This window comes from Leptonychotes weddellii, chromosome 2 (genome assembly GCF_054177405.1).
Source record: "Leptonychotes weddellii isolate Sample4059 chromosome 2, ASM5417740v2, whole genome shotgun sequence".
Classification (NCBI taxonomy): Eukaryota; Metazoa; Chordata; class Mammalia; order Carnivora; family Phocidae; genus Leptonychotes; species Leptonychotes weddellii.
In genome coordinates, this window is record NC_138370.1 from 138065939 (window position 1) to 138086694 (window position 20756).

Here is a 20756-nt window from a genome sequence, read left to right on the forward strand (position 1 = left end):
CCCAGTGACAACTCCCATTTTATTTTGCTCAAATTCTAGTGCCTGCCTGTGTGTCTCAATCAATCTCTTCCACTACAAGAAAATGCTGGAGAAAAGACAGTAACATTTCCCTCTTCCACCCATTGTGATACCAAGGACAGTGTAATAGAAGTGTCCCTTTGTGCAAACAAAGCCTACAGACAGCTTCGATATGTGCTGCCTTGGAGCTAGCTTTGGCTCTCTGGCACAAAGCCGAGATCTAATGAGGCTTACCAGACTGAAGGTTACAATAGTGTACTGAATAAGAGGGTTTCTACAGAGAACCATACATTAATAAAACTAAAGAGCTACATAGGGCTAATGGACAACTAAGACATACTAATAAAAGACAATCCATGACCAGTATTTCATAAAGCCAGCCAGACACACCCCAGGTATGTATCTTAAGAGAGTCTAAGGTAACATATGCTATACAACAGGGAAAGCACTGGTTCACGGGTAGAAAAGTTCCACAGTTCATTCATTTCCCAAAACACCATGTGTAGCCTCTACCTCCAAAAATATCAGCCACTTTTCATGTTAAGTATCAGGGGTGGAGGAAGCAAGAAAAGGGAATTTGAGAAAAAAAGATTTCAATAACAGAGAATTCTATTCTTTTTAAACTGGAAAATTCAGGTGCCCTGCTTCTAATTGACTGTTGTTCTTAAAATAAAAAGTTATTCCTCCTTTTTTCACTCCATAAGGCCATTCTTTTCATTTGAAGGTCCTTTTCTCACTACATTCCAGAACCTACTCTGAGATAACAAATGGGGGTAGTTATTTTTCATGAGAATAAAAACCAGACAAAATACCCTAGGTTCTTGTCTTGTTTCTGCTAGTGTATAACCTTAAGGAAGTCACCCAAACCTTCATTGATCCCGAGCTCCCTTACACATAGCACAACAGGGCTGGAACACAACTGGGATCTTAAGTGCAGTTTCATAGCGACAACTGAACTCTAGAAGTACAAGAACCCAATTAAATTCTATGTAAAAATATTTTGTGGATGAGTATTTTTCTAGGACTATAATTCACTTATACCAGATTTTCAAACTTGGTAAAGAAGCCCTGGTTAAAACAATTTTTAAGTAAAAAGTTGTAAAGAGTCTATAATTCTATGATTCCTTGGTAACAACAGAGCAAGTAAAATTTTAAGTCAACTGGAGTAGAAAACAGCCTACAAATTTTCATCCTCAGAGAATGGAAAAACTGGAAATACTGTTCACTCAACTATCAACAATCGTAAGGGACCTGGGAGAGATTAAGGGATTCTCTTAGCAGGGTTTAAAGGCCAGATATCTTCCCTCCACCCTCGGCTGAAGACTCAGGGCCATGCCCAAAGGGGCATGGAAGAAAGCAATATGCATACACCTAGCGCCCAGATCTTGGTTGTTAAAATACCATTCCCCACGACAGAGGTGGGAATCCTTAAAGAAATGGCTGAGTTTTAGTCTGGGGCAGGGATAGTAAGGTGATCCTGAGACATCTTGCTGGGCTAGTAAACAAAGAAGTACCAAAGACTAAAGGATCCTGTTAAAAGTCAACGGGAACAGGTTTGAAAGGTCTCCCACTGGCCAAATTTGTGCAATATGAACATCAAAAAGAAAAATGAGAGTAATGTATCATAAACTCTAAAAATTTCCAGGAGTACAAAATGATAAGAGAAAGAGAGGTGGTATAATGAGAGAGCAAATAAAAGACAAGGGAGAAAAACAAGAGAAGCTCTTCTTTACAGAAGAATGCCAACTAATAATGTAGAAGGTACAATAAAATTAGAAAAATCACCATTTTGCAACCCCCATATAACAGGTGATTTAGGATCATCAATGGATGTAAAAAAAAACCACTGGGGAGTATGATACTCACATGGTCTCAAACTTATCACCCAACATATTCCTTACTACCAAAGTTTCCATTCCCTGAACCTATATTTTAAGAATAAACATAGCATTGGATATTCTAATTAAATGATATCACGGTTAATGGGAATTAATTTTTTCAAACATATATGAACTTAACGGTTTTCAAAGAATTAGAACATATCACTTAATATACATTCAGCATCATTTGATAATTATTTGAGGATTCAGAAGGCACGCCTGTGCCTCATCCTCATTATTATCAGATGAATATAAAAGATAAAAGGATCACTGCACAAAAAGAGACCCCCACGCAGTACGCCAGGACGGCCAGGCTGCCTGTTGTCCCTTTTGGCTTCCCAGGGGCCGCTGGTTCCCGTAGGGATATCTCAGTCCACAACTGCTCTACTGTCCCTTCCTAGACTTTCGGGAAATGAAAAGCAACTCTTCCTCACCCAAAGGTAGGGTGAGATGATGCAGAATACTCTACAGGACAAATAACCATGTTTCTTCAACAAATGGTAAGAGAAAAGAGGGAAGAGAAGGAATGTTCACAGAGGAAGAGACTTAGGAAACAGATCAACCAAATGCAATGTAAGAACCTTAGCTGGATTCTGATTCAAACAAACCAACCATAAAAATACACTTATTAAATAGGAAAATTTAAACACTGAATAGGTATGTTATTTTTAATTTTTAGGTGTGACGTGATTGAGATTATATTTTTAAAGACTCCTTTTTTGATAAGATACGCACTGAAGAATTTATGAATAAAATAGTGTGATGTCTGGAATTTGCTTTCAAATATTACAACTGGGTGGTGGTAAGGGGATACAGAGCAAACAAGATTGGTTATGTGTTGATAAAACTGTCAAATCTGGGTGATGAATTTACAAGGGTTCATTATACTACCCTCTCTACTTCTGTGTATGTTTGGAAATTTCCATCATTAAAGAATTTTTTTTAAGTAAGGAAGCCCCATTAGTAATAGGTACGGAGAAATTGTGATCAGTTAAGATGTATGGTTGCCCAGCTTCTGGATCTATGTATAATTGATTTTATTTCAGCATCCATTTACTGAATACCTGCTAGTTTCTGGTGTCTCTAGAATTCGGTGATACCCAACGGTACTTTTAAGTATCACCAAGAATGTAGTGATTAATAGTGTGGTGTCTGGAATCAGATCACCCACACTGGAGTCCCCAGCTCTGCCACCTATTGGCTGTGTGAGATGGAGAAAATTGCTTGATCTCTCAGTTTCCTCATCTATAAAATGGGAATAGTAAGTGCACCTGCCTCAGAGTACCTGTGAAGTCCTCAGAACAGTGCCTCACATATAGTAAACATTCAGCAAATGTCAGCTATTATTATCAGTGTTCATCAGTCAATATCACATTCTGAGATATTCTTCTGTTCTGCGATTAACCCCACTTAGCAGCATTTAAAAACCCACGATCTTGAGAATAAGTATCAGAACTAGTAGTGTTGACTGGTGCTGGGTTCTAGCCTTCAAATGCAACAACAAACAAATCCCTGTTATTCTGTGATATTCACACGTTTTAGAAGTCAAACATGTTTTAGAACGGGCAGGACAACCCTAATCAAACAGATAATGGTCGTTCACAAAAGAAATAGGCAAAAAGACCAAATTGCGAATCGCTGACATTAATGCTACTGAATCATGGCTCATTTATAACCATTCCCCTAGTTATTGTGACATATTATCTTATTTTTACATCAGGTTTTAGAATCCTTCGGGGTGAAATCGTAAACAGGAGCTTTCTAATCAGATTTGAAAGGATACTTGATTATTAGGTAACCTAGCCACTCAAGATTTTTAAGCAGAGAAAATTGTATTCTCAGAATTTAACAACTCATATTGTGTGGATTCATGTGAAAAAGGCTAAGATTTTCTACAACCATTTGATCGGCTGCTAGTTACTAATAGAGAACAATTTGATAACTTCTTAGAAAATTAAAATTATGCTTTCCTAGCCTATTTGTGGTTAATTTTCGATTTTAATATTATGTGACTCTTTCCCTGAACTGGCAAACACTGGTAAATGTTTGCTGCGTCTAGCAGTGTGCTTGGTGGTGGCTGGGCCTCACAGACCAAACCAAAGAAGTCAAGTCTCTGCTATTCAATGGAATGATAAATATAAACAAATACTTACAAAAATGTGACCAGTGAGATCACAGAAAAACATACAAAGTGCTACAGAAGCAAAAAGGAATAGCTTGAAATAAGCTCCAAACCTCAAATGCTTTGAAATCAAGACAGAATTCTGACATGTTTGTCAGAATTAAATATATAACCAAAGTTCATTCAGTGTGTACTTTTTCTTCATACCCAAACAGTCCAGTCATTTTAAGTAGTTTAATCTCCAAGAGATCTATTAAATTAATTTCACCACAAAATCCTGAAATCAGAATACTTGAGATAAATGACAGGGGGCAGTGAAAATCACAGATTAGAATGGAGATAGCTACAGGATGGTGGAAGAAAGGAGGGCAACATCTGGATGCTTGTGCTTTGGAGAGGGGCATAGATGGTGGGCCATTAATGAATTCTGGAACAGAATGAGCAAACACAGATGAGCAGCTCCTAAGTTTCTCTTTAGACACCCTGTGCATGAAATGTCTACGGGACAACTGTATGCAGACGTCCAGTAGAAGGTGGAAAAGCAGTTTGGAGTCATAGGAAAGGTGGTGCTTGCTGATACAGTTTTAGAAGTCACCATTTGAGAGATGGGGATTCGAATCAGAGGACTGGATGAGATCGGCTTAGGAAGAGGATGTCATATGGAAGAAAAAAGACTGAGAATGGAACTTGATTATATACAGTTTCACATCATTGCTTAAAATTTTACCATGTGATAAAAAAGCATAAACCATCCTAAACTATAGATCCCTTTCACTTCTTTTATCCAGAAAAGTTGTTAAGAACATGGTGTTAGAAGGTAGAGGAGGATCAGTAAAGTATCCTCCAGACTGAGAAAGCACTTTGGGACAGAAAACCGAAGCAAGCCACTCCATACCGTTTACAGTTTCATTCAGGGTCACTATACACTGGGGAATCAAGGGGACGGTCGATCCAGGCAGAATGTATAGTGCCCCATGCCCTGCCCAGTCCGCACCTTACAGCACAGCTTTCATGGAGCAAGGGGCATGGTGGTGAGGTCACAGGGTATTTTTCTAAAGTGGCCCCTTAGGTGTGCCAGCCATCCCTACTAGTTATCTAAAGTGGGGCATTCTGTGCACCGCTGTAGGGACAATCAAAACAAGGCTTTCTGCATTCTGGTCAGGGCATTCGTTACCCTCCACGGGGACTGGAACACGTAGCCCCAAGGGAGCTCACTGTGTAGGCACAAACAAAATGGAGGGCCAAAGAGTTGGTGTTGTCAGCTCTCCTACACATGGGCTCTGAGAGAGAGTCCTAACTCTGCCACTCAGGAGCTGGGTGGTCATGTCATGGGCAAGTTACACATCTGTAGGCCTCAGTTTCCTTATCTGTATAATGAGGATATCATAGCAACCACCATACCATGTACGGTTTTTGTGAGAATTAGATGAGATGACGTATGTGAAGTGATTCCTACAGTGAGTGCACAGAGAAAGCACTCAATAAATGTTAGCTACCATAATGGTGACAGTGATGAATCTTACCACAATTCTGGCTATACGGCAGGAACTTAATAAATCCTGGCTATATTGCTCCATGTTTTTAAAATCTACTTTCACCTCTCAATGAATGACCCATCTAGAGAGTATTTTGTTGAGCTGAATAAGAAATAATTCACTGTACAATACAGACTGACCTCATTCTCTGATTACATACATACAATTGTCACTATACAAAAGAACTTGAGAAATGACTGCACTCTTATATTCCTTCCCTGTTGATATTAACCTGCAGCTTCTGATTTTTTTCTACTTTAAACATTCTAAGTATCTATGAATAAAAACAAAACAAACCCCTAAGTTTCCTAATCACCCACTGAAATGGATGAAAATGCTTAGTCAGAATGAACTAATGGGTCCTCAAAGCTCCCATAATTATGGCTCCATTTTTCCACTTATTAAATTGTATCATAGTTAGCAACATGTGAGTCTGTTTCTTCCCATAGATTTATAGGCACAGTGAAGTCAAAAAATGTATTCATCACTGTATCCTCAGGATCCAACCTAGTGCATAGCATGTGATAGATACTCAGTAAGTATTCTGGATAAAGGAAAAAAGGAAGGAATGAATGAACAAATGAAGTAATAAATGAGCAAATGAAAGAACTCAGGAGCATACAGGACAGGAAAAGGGATAATCTGGATTGTACAAAATAAAGAGGGTGGGCCAGATGATCTCTGTAGTTCCTTACGATTCAGCTGAAGATTAGTCTATGGTTGATGTATCTTATAATGGTTGTCATTAATGATGAAAATCTGTCAGTTGGATAGAAATAAATGATACAGTTTCACTATTCATAAAGTATTGCTATTCTTATGGAAAACAACTTTAAAAATGAAAAATCCACTCAGTTGGAAAAAGCCAAAGATGTACTATGGTACTTAAAAAAAAAATTGTTTTTTTACCCTGTACTCACCAGGCAAATAAACCAGTTCCACCTGGTGTAGGGGTGAAGATGACAGACAACCAAAGAGGAAGAAAGAGGCTCAAAGTGCCATTCTGAAATACTGTCTGTGAATGGACATCATGAGCATTAAATTGGTGTGCAAACGCAGAGATGGTATATGTCACAGATCATATGACTCTGGGTGCAATAAATATAGTAATATTGTACTCTGTCAACTCTTCGGGTTAAAGACATCATGCCAGATTGAAGAGGTTTCTAAATAACTGATCTCTTTGCCCATTTTTTAAACAAGATTTATTTATTTATTTGAGAGAGAGAGTGCACACACACGTGTGCATGGGCAAGAGCAAGTTGGGGAAGGGGAAGAGGGAGAGAATCTTCAAGCAGACTCCCCACTGAGAGTGGAGCCCACCACAGGGCTTGATCCCACAATCCATGAGATCATGACCTGAGCTGAAACCAAGAGTTGGACGCTTAACTGACTGAGTCACTCAGGCACCCCAGATCCTTTGCCCATATTAAAGATAACATCTTTTAAAATGTTACCCTCTGGGGATGGACATCTCTCTGAGAGGTATCATTACAAAAAGAAACCATATTACTTAAGATGCTTTGGATCTTAGGAAGAGGATGTCATATGGAAGAAAAAAGACTGAGAATGGAACTTGATTATATACAGTTTTACATCATTGCTTAAAATTTTATCACGTGATAAAAATGAGTAAAAGAGTAAAGAGTAAAATCTTTCCCAGAAGCTCCCACGCTGACTTAATCTTACATCTTTTTTTCCCCTAGTGCAGAAATTTTTTTTAATTTTTTATTCAATATATTTAAACAACAAAAACAACAATAAAAAACCCAGTCCAGCAATTTCTCCCACCCCTTGCCTCTGGCAACCACCATTCTGTTCTCTGTATCTATGATCTTGCCTTTTTTTTTTTTTTTTTTAAGATTCCACATATAAGGGAGATCGTATAGGATTACAGTATTTGTCTTTCCCTGTCTAACTTATTGCACTTAGCGTAATGCTCTTGAGGCCCATCTATGTTGTTGCAAATGGCAAGATTTCATTCTCTTTTACGATTAATATTCCATTGTGTACATAAGTCACAATTTCTTTATCTGTTTATCCATCAATGGACATTTATGTTATTTCTCTATGTTGGCTATATAAATGATGCTGCAATGAACATGGGGGTGCATATGTCTTTTCACCTTAGTGTTTCTGTTTGGTACATTTTTTTTAATTGCATAAATTTACTTACAATAAGGAGGCTAAAAAAAGATAGGGCAGAGGTTTGACAAACTTGATGATGAGAACTGAAATTGCTGCACCGAAGCCTGTGAATATCCAGTCCTTTTAAGGAATCTACTATTAAGCAAAGATCCCTTTCTAATCCTATATGATCACCATGGTGCAGTACAAAGTAGAATGAGAAGGATCTGGGATTGAATTACAGCTCCATTACTTACTTCTTGTAAAATGAAGACAAGAATGTCTACCCCCATAGAAATGAAGACAATAAAGTATATGTGTATACGTATTGATTGTGTAAAGGGTCTATCTTGCCATGTCTAGGCTCTAGATAAAATTTTTAATTTTTTTCTTATACAAGTTCCTTTTCCCCTATACTATTATGAAACCAGAATATGACTGCTATGTTCCTGAGTCAAAGAACAGGAGTCCTATGACTCAAGGAACTAGATAAGATCTATATATGCACATGAGAAAGAAAATTTATTACACTCTCTCACTGGATAGGACTGGTACAACTTTTTTTTTTGTAAAAATTTTATTTATTTATTTGACAGAGAGAGACACAGCGAGAGAAGGAACACAAGCAGGGGGAGTGGGAGAGGGAGAAGCAGGCTTCCCGCAGAGCAGGGAGCCCAATGCGAGGCTCGATCCCAGGACCCTGGGATCATGACCTGAGCCGAAGGCAGATGCTTAACGACTGAGCCACCCAGGCGCCCCAGGACTGGTACAACTTCTTATCACCTTCTGCACCACACAGAGAAGATGACTAAGCTTGCTGATTGAAGCAATTATTCAAGAGCGGAGGCAGAAGCAAACAAAGAGCAGCAAACACCTAACACTGACTGGCAAGGAGACAGATGAGCTGATCTTTTTGATTCTGAAAATGGGTCACTGTATCCTCAGCAGTAACTCGGAATTCTAATGACTGTGGAACCCAGAGAATGCTGACCAGAGGAACAGAGCAGTGGGATGAAAACAATTAACCTTGGTAGTTCTGACGATATTATTACCAAATCATTTTCAAGGTGTGAAATCATCTTGTATCTAGCAAGAATAGAGAGTCCTGGAATAGCATTCTCCTGGCTTACCTCCTTATCCTTCTCAAAATTACTAACTGGAGGCAGTAAAAACAGCAATGGACTGAGAAGCCAATGACCCAGGCCAGGTTCCTGGGTAAGGCTTCATTCCTTTGTGTTTGAATCTCTATTTCCTCTGAAGCATCTTCCAACACTTAAGACTCTTATGAGTCTAGGAGCACTTTGATTTTTTAAACAAGTTTTGTTTTATTTTATTAGCAACACCAATCTTCTATTTCCACAATAGCAAAGCTATTACTGGAAAAATAAAGGAGCACATGTATGGTCACATTTTTCTTAGAACGGCCAATTATTACCCGAGACCTGGAAGTAAAGATGACTTGTCCAAAAGTCATCTTGACATTCTGGGATTTAGAAAATGCAGTCATTTTTGAAAAAGGCATAATTACTAGGTCCAGAGTGAAATAAAGATACTCTTAAAATTTTCATAACTCTAAAAAATTTGATTGTGTAAAAGTGCAGGGTTCTGAAATGACATGCACAATCAGTTCTAACAAAGGTATGAACAATGCCCAGTGCATTATAGGGGCAGACAAAAAAGACTCAAGTCTCAGTTCAAAGGCCATTCCCTTCATTCAAAGGCCTTTCAGAACCTCTACTCACCACATCCCCTACCCCTGTTAGAATTATTATAAATTGAATTCACTGACCTTCCGCACACTTTATTAGTATCCTTCATAACTCAGACACCTTTCTTCCTGTCTTAGGAGTATTTGTGCACACGCTTTTCTCTCCTTTATAAGTTCCTCATATACTCCCAAGTTGCTTATAATTATAAGAGAAAATACTTGTAAAATCAACGATTCTCCAGAACAACGGTTTTCTGGTTTTTTGTTTGGAATGCACAGGTAAGAAATAGCATACATTGTGACCCAGTATTTCACAAAATACTTGCCCTAACCAAGTAAGACACATCCTGATATTCTCTATTTCTTATTTTACTCTGTTTCATTCTTTTTGATAAAGGTAGCAACTGACCAGACTGATGTTTATGAATCTCTAAAGACTCTCACCCTACAGTTTAATAGTGTTCCAGAAGCGTTATTTAAAATGAAGCAAACATTTAAGGGAAGATCTAGTTTCTGAAATTCATTTCTGAAAATGATCCACAAACTACTTACTCTTCACCTTCCTACAGCTGCTGAAAAGTTAAATACTTATCTTACCAGGCTCCCTTGAAGCTTTCTCTGGCAAATGAAATGTAAGCAAAAGTCACTGGGATGTCTTCTAGGAAAGGCTTTTAAAGGGGCCAGAGTCTCCTGATACGTCCCATCAGCCCTTTGCCACTCTTCCCTTTCTTCTTGCCTGAAATGTGGGGACAATACCATGAGCTGCAACAGGCATCTACTGACAAGCACGAGAACAAGATCTACAAGGACTAATGGAAGAACAGAAGGAGCCGAAGTCTATGGTAACCTCGCTGAGCCAGCAGATCAGCCATGGGCTGCCTACCCCAGACATTCTACTATGTGAGACAAATAAAGTCCTTACTGCTTAAGCCACTGTTAGGTTTCTGGTTATTTATAGTTGAATATATTCCAAATTGATCCTATACTCAATAAACATTTTTGTACTCAATGACCCTCCATGGGAGGTAAATTTTTAAAAAGGGAAGAGTGTCTTTTCTGAAATTTATTATGGAGGGTCTCTAATGCTTTTATTTATACAAGAACAGCTTTGGAGATCTCCAATATGGCAAACGCCTCCAGTGATCAGTTCATAGAAAAAAATGCTTTTTGTAAAAATTTTAATGATGTATTAATTTAATTTCATCCCCAGGCACAACGCTAATCACTGAGGATACCATAAAGAACAGAATCCAACCCCAATCTCCAAGAGCCTTATAGTTTGGTGTGAGAAGCAAACATAGCCCTGAGATAAATGCTGTGATAGGATGCTGTCAGGGTACTGGGATGGAACAGAGATGAGGAAGAAAGGATTCACAGGCCTTTCAAAGTGTCACAGGCAATGAAATACAGCGAATTTTGTTTAACCATCTTAGCAACTTCATTTCTCCTCTAAAAGGATGCAAAAAAAGGATTACTTTTTAAATGGAATAACATGGAAAAACATGTTCCCATGGCTTCCAATAAAACTCTTCTATGATCACCAGAAATGTCCCATGAAAAAGAACTTCATTTTTTTTCAGTTAAACCTCCAAATAGCTTCTTACAAACTATGAAAAAAACCTAATGCCATCTCACATCACATTTATTTTCCATTTGTCAGTTAAATTAGGTGCAATTGTGGGTGTTAACTCACTTAGTACTTAGAAAAGATTAGCAACCAAAGATAACTGATATTTTTATTCATCAACACACACTAGAATAGACAATAGATTAGAACAAGATAGTAAATTTTGTCAAATAAAAACATAAAGACCAAAATTTTAAATAACACATAGTAGAAACAAGAATTTCTTTTATTGCTTCCTGGCCTTTTGGCTAAGATCAAGTTTAGAAACAAGAATTTTTATTAATCCAGAGAGACTAAGTGAATCAAATTAAGCTATTAGAACAAAGTCCACATTAGGATCCCATTGACCTCAATATGGTGGTTTCACATGACAACTAAACTGAACAGATACACAGACAGGCTTACTATTTGGGTTTTTATTTTTTTATTTTTTTGGTCTTAGATGCAACACCTTTACTTACAGTGACCATATTTCAAACCAAAAATTAATGGAGCCTAACGGCTGAAATTGAAACTAACCTAAAAAGCCAATAACCCGATATAAATAATCACTATACTTGATCCCCATCAGGCCAGAAGAAATGAGGGTGGGGGAGAGTAAAGGACTGTGTCAAACACAGAATTTAAGCAATATGGTCTAGGTGTGATTTCTATTTTAGCTCATGAGTAACTTTTTTCTCAAAGAAAACAAAAGGTTTTTGAGAAGGTTTAGATAACCAGGACAATTGGCAAACTGTCATGTATACGAAGTCAGTGCTTCCTCCAACAATAACTCCTTTGGTTACTTTTTATCTCTCATTCTCTCCTCTTAAGGTTACCATGCAGGGATCATAAAAACTCCATTTTCTTACGGTAAATGAAATATCTTAAAATTTTTTAAAAACTTACATTTTGGGAGTTAGTTTTTACTTTTATTTTTACTTACTTTGCTTTTTTATATTTATGTTGTCTTTAGTAGCAAAGTTATATACACAAGTAGTTTTAAAAACCGAATAGTTCTACATGGCTCATTACAACAAAATAGCAATGCCTTCCCCATCCCATTGTTTCCCTACTTCCCAGAGACAAACACATTAAAATCTTTTAATTGTTTATTTTGGCACTGACCTCCATATTTCCAAATACAATGTTATATTGCTGCTTTCGATTTTTTAGGTATAAAAGTCTGTTATCTTTTAGACTTCCATATGGAACTCACCCACCCTTCCCAATCCATACCTGCAAACCCACCCTTCCCATCCTCCCACTATAATTATCATTTTGTATGGCTCTATATTCAATGTCTACATTATTACTACATAAATATTTCCAGCTGACCACATGCTGCACTAATGATTATATTTTCCCGAACAGCTCCTGTTCCTACCCTAACCCCAAACTCAGTGACTGTCTTGTTTTTAATTTTTTAAATGTAGTTACTGCAATTATTTTGAAAATTCTCCACAAACTGTTTACATCTTCTCTTAATGAGTTAAATAAAAAATTCTGTCAATTTCATCTTCTTGACAACATGGCCCCTGAAGACTTTGGACCTGTTCAAATTTGGACTATTTTGCTCTCTAGGCTAACCACAAAGTTGTCATCTTTGAGATTTTCCTTCACCAATACTCTGTGTATTCCCTTTATCTCACTTTTGTGTTAAAGCCACTATTTCCTGCTTTTCAGGTTTCTCTCTCTCCCCCATCCCTTTGACATCTTTACTTTGATGAAAATACTCTTCTAGTAATTTGCTAGAAAGTAAAAATTTCGAGACCTTGAATGTATGAAAATGTACTTATTTCACCCTCATACACTGAAGATGGTTTCTTTGTTTGTTTTTGGTACTGGACTTCACTTTATTTTATTCCCTTTCCTGTTCTGACATAGAAAGTATCACCAAAAGGAAGCAGCCAGAAAGGAGCAGGTAATAAGCAGGACTGCAGGGATGGGAGGGGGACAGGAGGGGGCAGGGGCAGAGTTGATGGAGCAGCTATGTTCGGGAGTTCTGCTTCTGCTACCCTGATTGAGGGTTTCAGGGAGGGGGCAGGCACACTGCAGGCAAAAGGGGATGACTAGAAATACTTCCCTCAGAATTTTGAAGGCATTGCTTCATTTTCTTACTGTATTCTTTCTACTGCTTTACTGTGCCCATGTGTTTCAACAGTGCTGCTGAGAAGTCTGATGCCAGTTTGATTCTTAACATTGGGTATGTAACCTGTTCTCTCCATTTTTCTGAAAGCTTTTAAGATCCACCCTTTATTCCAAATATTTTGCAATGTCACACCTAAGCTTCAGTGTGGGTTCACTTGCATCTGTTGTGCTGAGTTCTCAATGGGCCTTTTCAATATGGAAACTGACGTTCTCCAATTCTGTGAAATTTTCTTGAATTGTATCTTTGATGACTTTCTCCCTTCCATTTCTCCTTCTCTGTGGATTTCCTGTTATTGGGATGTTGCATCTGTAGTACTGACACTCTAATTTTCTTATATTTTCTCTCTTTTTTCTCTACTTTCTGGGAGTTTTCCTCACCTTTATCTTCTAAATCTAATTACATTTAAAAATTTACCTATGTTATTTAAATTTCTTTTCTTATATTTAATGTTGAAATAACTTCGAATTTACATAAAAGTTGCAAACATTTTTTTAAAGATTTTATTTATTTATCTGAGAGAGAGAGAGCATGAACGGTAGGGAAGGGCAGAGGGAGAGGGAGAAACAGACTCCCTCCTGAGCAGGGAGCCTGATACAGGGCTCGATCCCAGAACCCTGGGATCATGACCTGAGAGGTGAAGGCAGATGCTTAACCAACTGAGCCACCCAGGTGCCCCTGAAGTTGCAAACTTTTTAGAGTTCATATATACCTTTCACTCACTATTTCCTAATGTTAACAACCTATATAATCACAGTACAATCATTAAATTAGCATTGGTATAACAATATTAACCAAATTTACATACTTTATTCAAATTCCACCAGCTGTTCCCCTAATGACCCTGCTTCTCTTTCAGGATCCAATCCAGAATCCCACATTGCATTTAGTTGTTACAGCTACTTGATATCCTCTAATCTATGACAGGTCCTCCTCAGTCTTTCCTTATCCTTCATGACCTTGACACTTCGGATGAGTACTGGTGAGTTATTTGTATTTGTATATTCTCTCAATTTTAATCTGTCTAGTGTTTTCTTTTTTTTTTTTTAAGATTTTAATTATTTGTCAGAGAGAGTGAGCAAGCAAGAGAGAGAGGGAGAGCACAAGCAGGGGGAGCAGCAGGCAGAGGGAAAGGGAGAAGCAGGCTCCCTTCTGAGCAGGGAGCCTGATGTGGGGCTCGATCCCAGGACCCTGGGATCATGACCTGAGCTGAACACAGACGCTTAACCGACTGAGCCACCCAGGCACCCCTGTCTGGTGTTTTCTCAAGACTGGACTGAGGCTGGGGCGCCTGGGCGGCTCAGTTGGTTAAGCGACTGCCTTCGGCTCAGGTCATGATCCTGGAGTCCCGGGATCGAGTCCTGCATCGGGCTCCCTGTTCAGCAGGGGGTCTGCTTCTCCCTCTGACCCTCTTCCCTCTCGTGCTTTCTGTCTCTCATTCTCTCTCTCTCAAATAAATAAATAAAATCTTTAAAAAAAAAAAAAGACTGGACTGAGGCTATGCATTTTAGGCAAAAATACCAGAGAAGTGCTGTTGTGCCCTTCACATGCATCGTATCAGGGGTACTGATATATTGTATTATTGGCAGTGTTAATCTTGATCACTCGGTTACAGTAGTGTCTGCCATATTTCTCAACTATAAATATATTTTTCCCTTTGTAACTGAAAAACGGAAGCAGGAAGCCAACTAAGCTAAGTAGCCCATTTTGGCCAAAAGTAACTGATCTGGATTATAGTTACCTATTTCTTATGTACTCCATCTAAAACAAACAGAAAAGAGCTCCTTTCCCTCTGAAAACTTCAAAAATTAGTACCTTTCCAGAGCAAAAGGACCCTCAGCATCTTTAGATCTAACATAGTCTGGAGATCTATATACACAGTGTTTATGGTCCCTTTTATTAAGTAAGACTGAAAATTTGGCAAGCAACTAGCAATTGCCTAATGTTTGAATCCTAACTTAGACTAAAATGTAGGTACCTTCCTAAAGAGGAAAGTATTCATTTACAAATGTGTGAGACCCATGGCCTAAAATAACTTCTTTGTCGGAATCAACACACTCTTCTTCTTGCCTCCCAGCAATAAATACCTATCTCAGCTAGCACAACCAATTGTGTTCACCTTCCCTAAGGCAGAATGAACATCTCCATTCAATGTTCTAAAGAGGAAATTCTAACTTAGAAACTTACTAAACAGAAAGAAAGACACCTCATTTCTACAAGAGGTAGTAGCCCTGAACAGACCAACGGGACTGACAGGGCTGGTGGGCCCTGCCAGGTCCAAAAGCTAAGGAAATGACAAGATGGAAAACTAGAAGAAGGAAAGACAGGATGAAAAGAGTGTCAGGTAGAAAGAAGAAAAGAGAAGAAAAGGAATGATAGTAGCTAAAATTTACTGAGTACATATGTGCTAGACATTGTTCTAAATGTATTATAAATACAACAGCCCTTTAAGGTAAGTATTATCACTGCCCCCATTATACACAGGGGGAAAATAGAGGTACTAAGAGGGTAAATAACCTGTTCAAGGTCATTCAGTAAGTGGTCAGTCCAGGATATGATCCCAGGCAGCTTGTCTTAGGTACTAATGCTCATTAAACATTATGTACACTGCTTCCATTAGAAGTTCATGTGCAAGGCTGGCAAGTGTCACCAATTATCTCTGGTGCCACCTAAGGCACTATTCTAGGTTGCATAGCCTTAGGATGAATACAGAGAGCTTGGCCTTGAATATGCCTTTAATGAGCTCAATAGTGCTCATTAAATATTCTCATGTTCTTGTACAACCCAAATGAGATCCAATTATTAAAGACCAAGCTATTACAGAGGAACCAAGAAAAAAGAGGAAAAAAGAATAATGATTTCCTCACCATGTTCAGATAAGCCAGCCTGCTATTTGCTTTAGGGAGCTATATGACCTGCTCTGACTATAAAACAGCTTTCTTATGGCTGATGAGAAAATTTCCACACAGCTAATACTGAAAAGGTGTGCAGATCGGAATAAATCAATCTTGCCAGCCTTGGAACTTTCCAAATATACTATTCAGACTGACAGTGTCAGAAGGTCAAGAAACGTACAAATCTCCTTCAATAAGGATGAGTGCTTTTTAAACACTAGCAGTCTCCAGAGTTTAGTCTTATAATTCTTTATAGAGTAGGATCCATTCGGGGGACATGAGCTTCATATCACCTCTATCATATCTCCTGTGCTCTGTCAGCTATTTATGGGTTTATAATTCTAAGAACCCCTAGGGCCTTTCCCAACTCCAGCAGAAGTCTAAAGGATGGGGAGGATTTGGCTTGAGGAAGTGTGGCCTGGGAACAAATGGGTTTTTATGAAGAGCTTTAAAAAGACAAGAAGCCCGAACTTGAAGGGACAGTTCTGTCGCTGCATCAAGGTATATCAGAAAGGACACTGCCCCGGAAAACCGCCCTACACACCATTCCACATAGGCCTGAAAGTCCTTCAATAGGAGAACAAGCTCTAACATAGTACCTTCAATACCTACCCAGCAACTTTTCAGAAAATAGGTTTTAATAAGGACAAGAGCTTGGGGTTGGAAGAATCCTGAAGGTAGAGGTCACAAAAAGGATTACTTAGGGTATTAGCCCAAAGCTCTGGAAGAAGCAATTAGATTTTCCAGGGTTGGAATTGCAGAGTATCAAGAGTGAAAAGATGGGAGTAAGATTAGCTATAATAAATACCCAACAAACATCATAGATATTCCACATTTAGAATCATATTCTAGCTAATCTCTAGGCTCAATAAATTTGGACAGAAAACAAAGGTATTACAGGTTGGAAAGGAAGTGAAGACTTACAAAGGAAGTGAAGGAAGTGAAGTGAAGACTTACAAAGGAAGTTCTTAACTCCCTGGCTAAGAAAGAGATACCAAAACTAAACAGGAAATGTGACAGTCTGTTATTATCCATCCTGAAAACATATGCTTGCTACCTACTGCTAAGTGAACAATCCAGAAATAACTTATTTCTTTTGATAGTGAATTAAGAACAACATTGAAGTGAGGCGCTGGGTGGCTCAGTCAGTTAAGCATCCAACTTTTGATTTTAGCTCAGGTCATGATCTTGGAGTCGTGAGATGGAGCCCCATGTTGGGCTCCATGCTCAGTGGGGAGTCTGCTTAGGATTCTCTCTCTCCCTCTGCCCCTCCCTCCCCACTGCTTGTGCTCTCTCTCTAAATAAATCTTTTAAAAAAAAAGAAGAACTTTGAGTAATTATGGCAATGTAATGTTTTAAGAATTATGGACATACTCATGAAAAGGTAAAGATGTCTCCTCTTTTCTTCTACTGAGGCAATGCCGAGATGTACAAAAGACATAAGAAAAATCTAATAATAAAAGCAAAATTTCTACTTGGACACAGACTCTCACCGGACTATGCTAGGAGTTCTATTATCCTTTAAGGATTAAGGTAACAAAATGATTAGTCATATACAGACCCATATTTGTCTTGTGCAAGTAAAAGTAATAATTTGAAGGAGGGAGCAAAACTGCTTTTTATTCTTATAGTGTACCCTCATTTTGAGTTCTTCAAACCAGAATCTTAGAAGGAAAGGTCTAGCTAAGATCTATTCAGAAGTTTTCCCCTCTAAGTTAGTAAGTGGTCCATCACTGTCCAGATTCTCTTAGACTTGGAGTTCACCCAGCCAGCTAGCTGTATTGGGAATGCCCAGAAAGTTCAAATGGCCCATTCTGCAGGCTCCCTGATCAGGCAATTACTGATCTAGCATTCCTCCTTCCAATGTCTAATTCTCCTTTTTCCTTTTTCTCTCCTTCTACCTCTCCCTTGCCATATACTTTGAGTCATGAATATAAATCTTCAATACAGGGATGCCGGGGTAGCTCAGTCAATTAAGCGTCTGCCTTCAGCTCAGGTCATGATCCCAGGGTCCTGGGATCGAGTCCCACATCGGGCTCCCTGCTCAGTAGGGATTCTGCTTCTCCCTCTGCCCCTACCCCTACTCGTGTGCGTGCATGCGCGCGCTCTCTCAAAAATAAATAAAAATCTTAAAATAAATAACTGTACATTTAAATGTAAACCTGCAACTGTGATGAGTGCTATGAAAGGTATGAGGCCTCGTGAGGAGTGAGTAGGGATGAGGGCTAGGAGGAGTGCTCAGGAAGGCTGCCCCGAGAAAGGCACAAGAATGAGCCAGAGGAAGGGAGGGAGAGAGAGTTGCAGGCAGAGAGAGGAAGGGAGCACGGCAAGTGTGAAGCCAAAAGAAACCCAGTGTGGCTGGAAGGCAGACAAGGAGGGATCGAGAAGAGCCTAAAGAGGCAGGAGGGGCCCAATCCAGTAGAGAGAGCTAAGCAGATTGACTTTCCAAGGAGCAATGAGAAACCCAGAAGGGTTTTAAACAAGGAGATAATGGTGTGGGTTTTCAGAAAGTTCAGATAAAACAATGTCACATATGTCATCCACACACTCACTAATTAAACTCTTCTGACCAATCAGTTTAGCCCTAGACCCTGTTCTTAACAATACCAAAAAGGGAATTCACCCAAACGCATGAATTGACTATTCGGTAAAATAGAACAGATGACTGGGAGGCATGGCCCCTGAGTTTTTGTCTGCTTGGGCACCTTAAATTAGTCACTACATTTCTCTAGCCCGTTTCCTCATTTGTAAAATGAGGAGATGGACACTAGGACCACTCAGTCCATTCTGTCTCTAGGACTCTGATTAGAAAAAGGAAAAAAAATACACTGTAAAAAACCCAAGTGGCGGGCGCCTGGGTGGCTCAGTTGGTTAAGCGACTGCCTTCGGCTCAGGTCATGATCCTGGAGTCCCGGGATCGAGTCTCGCATCGGGCTCCCTGCTCTGCAGGGAGTCTGCTCCTCCCTCTGACCCTCCCCCCTCTCATGTGCTGTCTCTCATTCTCTCTCGCAAATAAATAAATAAATTAAAATAAATAAATAAATAAAATCTTTAAAAAAAATAAAATAAAAAAATAAAAAACCCAAGTGGCCAATAAACATGAAAGAGATGCTGATATTCATTCATAATGACAGAAATTAAAATGCATTAGACTGGCACAAAATCATGGCTGGCAAGGCTGTGGAGCAACAGGAACCCATACTATTAACTAGGAATGGAAACTGGTGCAACCACTTTGCAGAACAATTTGGCAGCATCTGGAAAGACTGAAAATGTACACAACCTATGACTTCGCAAATCCACCCACAGAGGCATACCCTAAATAAACTTTCACACATACGCACAGGAAATATATTTAAGAATATTCATAGCAGCATCATTCTTGAACAAACTATAAAAACAGCCTAAATATCAGCAAAAGAATACAGAAATACAGTATGTTCATAAAATGGAAAACTACATAGCAGTGGAAATGATTGAAATGGAGCGATATATACAGCAACGGGCTGACTCTCATAAACAAGACTGAGTAGAATAAAAACAAATTGAGAAGCATATATTTGATATACCTTGTATATGATGTTTAATTTTTGCACAATGATACTATATACTGTTTAGTAATACCCTCATTTTTTTTTTATTATTTATTTATTCATGAGAGAGAAAGAGGCAGAGGGAGAGAAGCAGGCTCCCCACTGATCAGGGAGCCCGATGCAGGACTCGATTCCAGGACTCCAGGATCATGACCTGAGCTGAAGGCAGACACTTAACCATCTGAGCCCCCCAGGCGCCCAATACCCTCATTTTTAATAAGAGTACAGAGATATACATAGAAAAACTAAATGACAAATTCAAGACAGTAGTCACCTCTAGGGGATAGGGAGGGAAATATGACCAGGGAAGGGGCTTTGAATCAATGTGTAATGTTTTAATAGCTTAAAGTGAGTGCTGGATGCACAGGTAATTATTTAATTAAATAATTAATGCTATTCTTTATACCTTTTTGACGTGGAAAATATTCTCAACAACAACAAAAAAAAGGACAGAAGGAATAGAAGAGAAACAGATTGCTTCTCCAATCAAGTTGCCAAAACAGCAGAACTTGACAACATACAGGTACAGCCTTGAGGAGAAAAGGGCAACCGGAAAGGAAGAGAGCCGTGGTCCCGCCACGGATGTGTCAAGAAGTAACCATGTGCTCCTGCATGAATCTGCTAGTGTTCCAGGTGTTAGTTTCCTCCTTTGTAACTAGGGAGGTTGCAAGACATGACGTCTAAGGTCCTTCCTCACCAGATCTAAAACCTCAGGGTTTTCTACTGTGCTCCCACTTGCCACCTCATTAGGGGCTCTGGCACTGGGCAACAGAGGGCCCATGCGATGGGTTTTCCCCACTCGGATCATTTGTAATCCAAATTAAGGTTTGAAAATTTGCATTTAGATTTTACATCATTAAATCCATCTGTATGTACTGTGTTACAACTTGATTGTAATGTAGTTTTGGCATAAACACATTTACTGTTAATTACCAGCTACATTTTTAATCTTCAATAACTAGACTTGAAAATAAAGAAATTGGGTAAGGATCAACATATACCTTCGTATTTATTTTGGAAAGGGGCTATTACGAAAAGTTTCTAAGTTATAGAAAAACTTTTATATGTATAATATTTTTTGGTTTTGTTTTGTCTTATGTGAGATGAAGAGATAACACAAATTT

The 20756-nt window shown here is 38.8% G+C and overlaps 1 protein-coding gene across 11 annotated transcripts in view; it reads right to left on the reverse strand.

Annotated features, from left to right (window-relative positions):
* CRACD (capping protein inhibiting regulator of actin dynamics) overlaps positions 1 to 20756 on the reverse strand; it is a 256370-nt gene that overhangs the window by 181258 nt on the left and 54356 nt on the right. Inside the window, exon 1 of one of the 11 annotated variants that reach the window (XM_081812350.1) lies at positions 9988 to 10420. The exons of the other annotated variants lie outside the window; for them this stretch is intronic. The gene's annotated coding sequence lies outside the window, so the exon portion shown is untranslated. Of the gene's footprint in view, positions 1 to 9987; positions 10421 to 20756 lie in introns of those variants that run through there. 11 annotated transcript variants of the gene reach the window in all.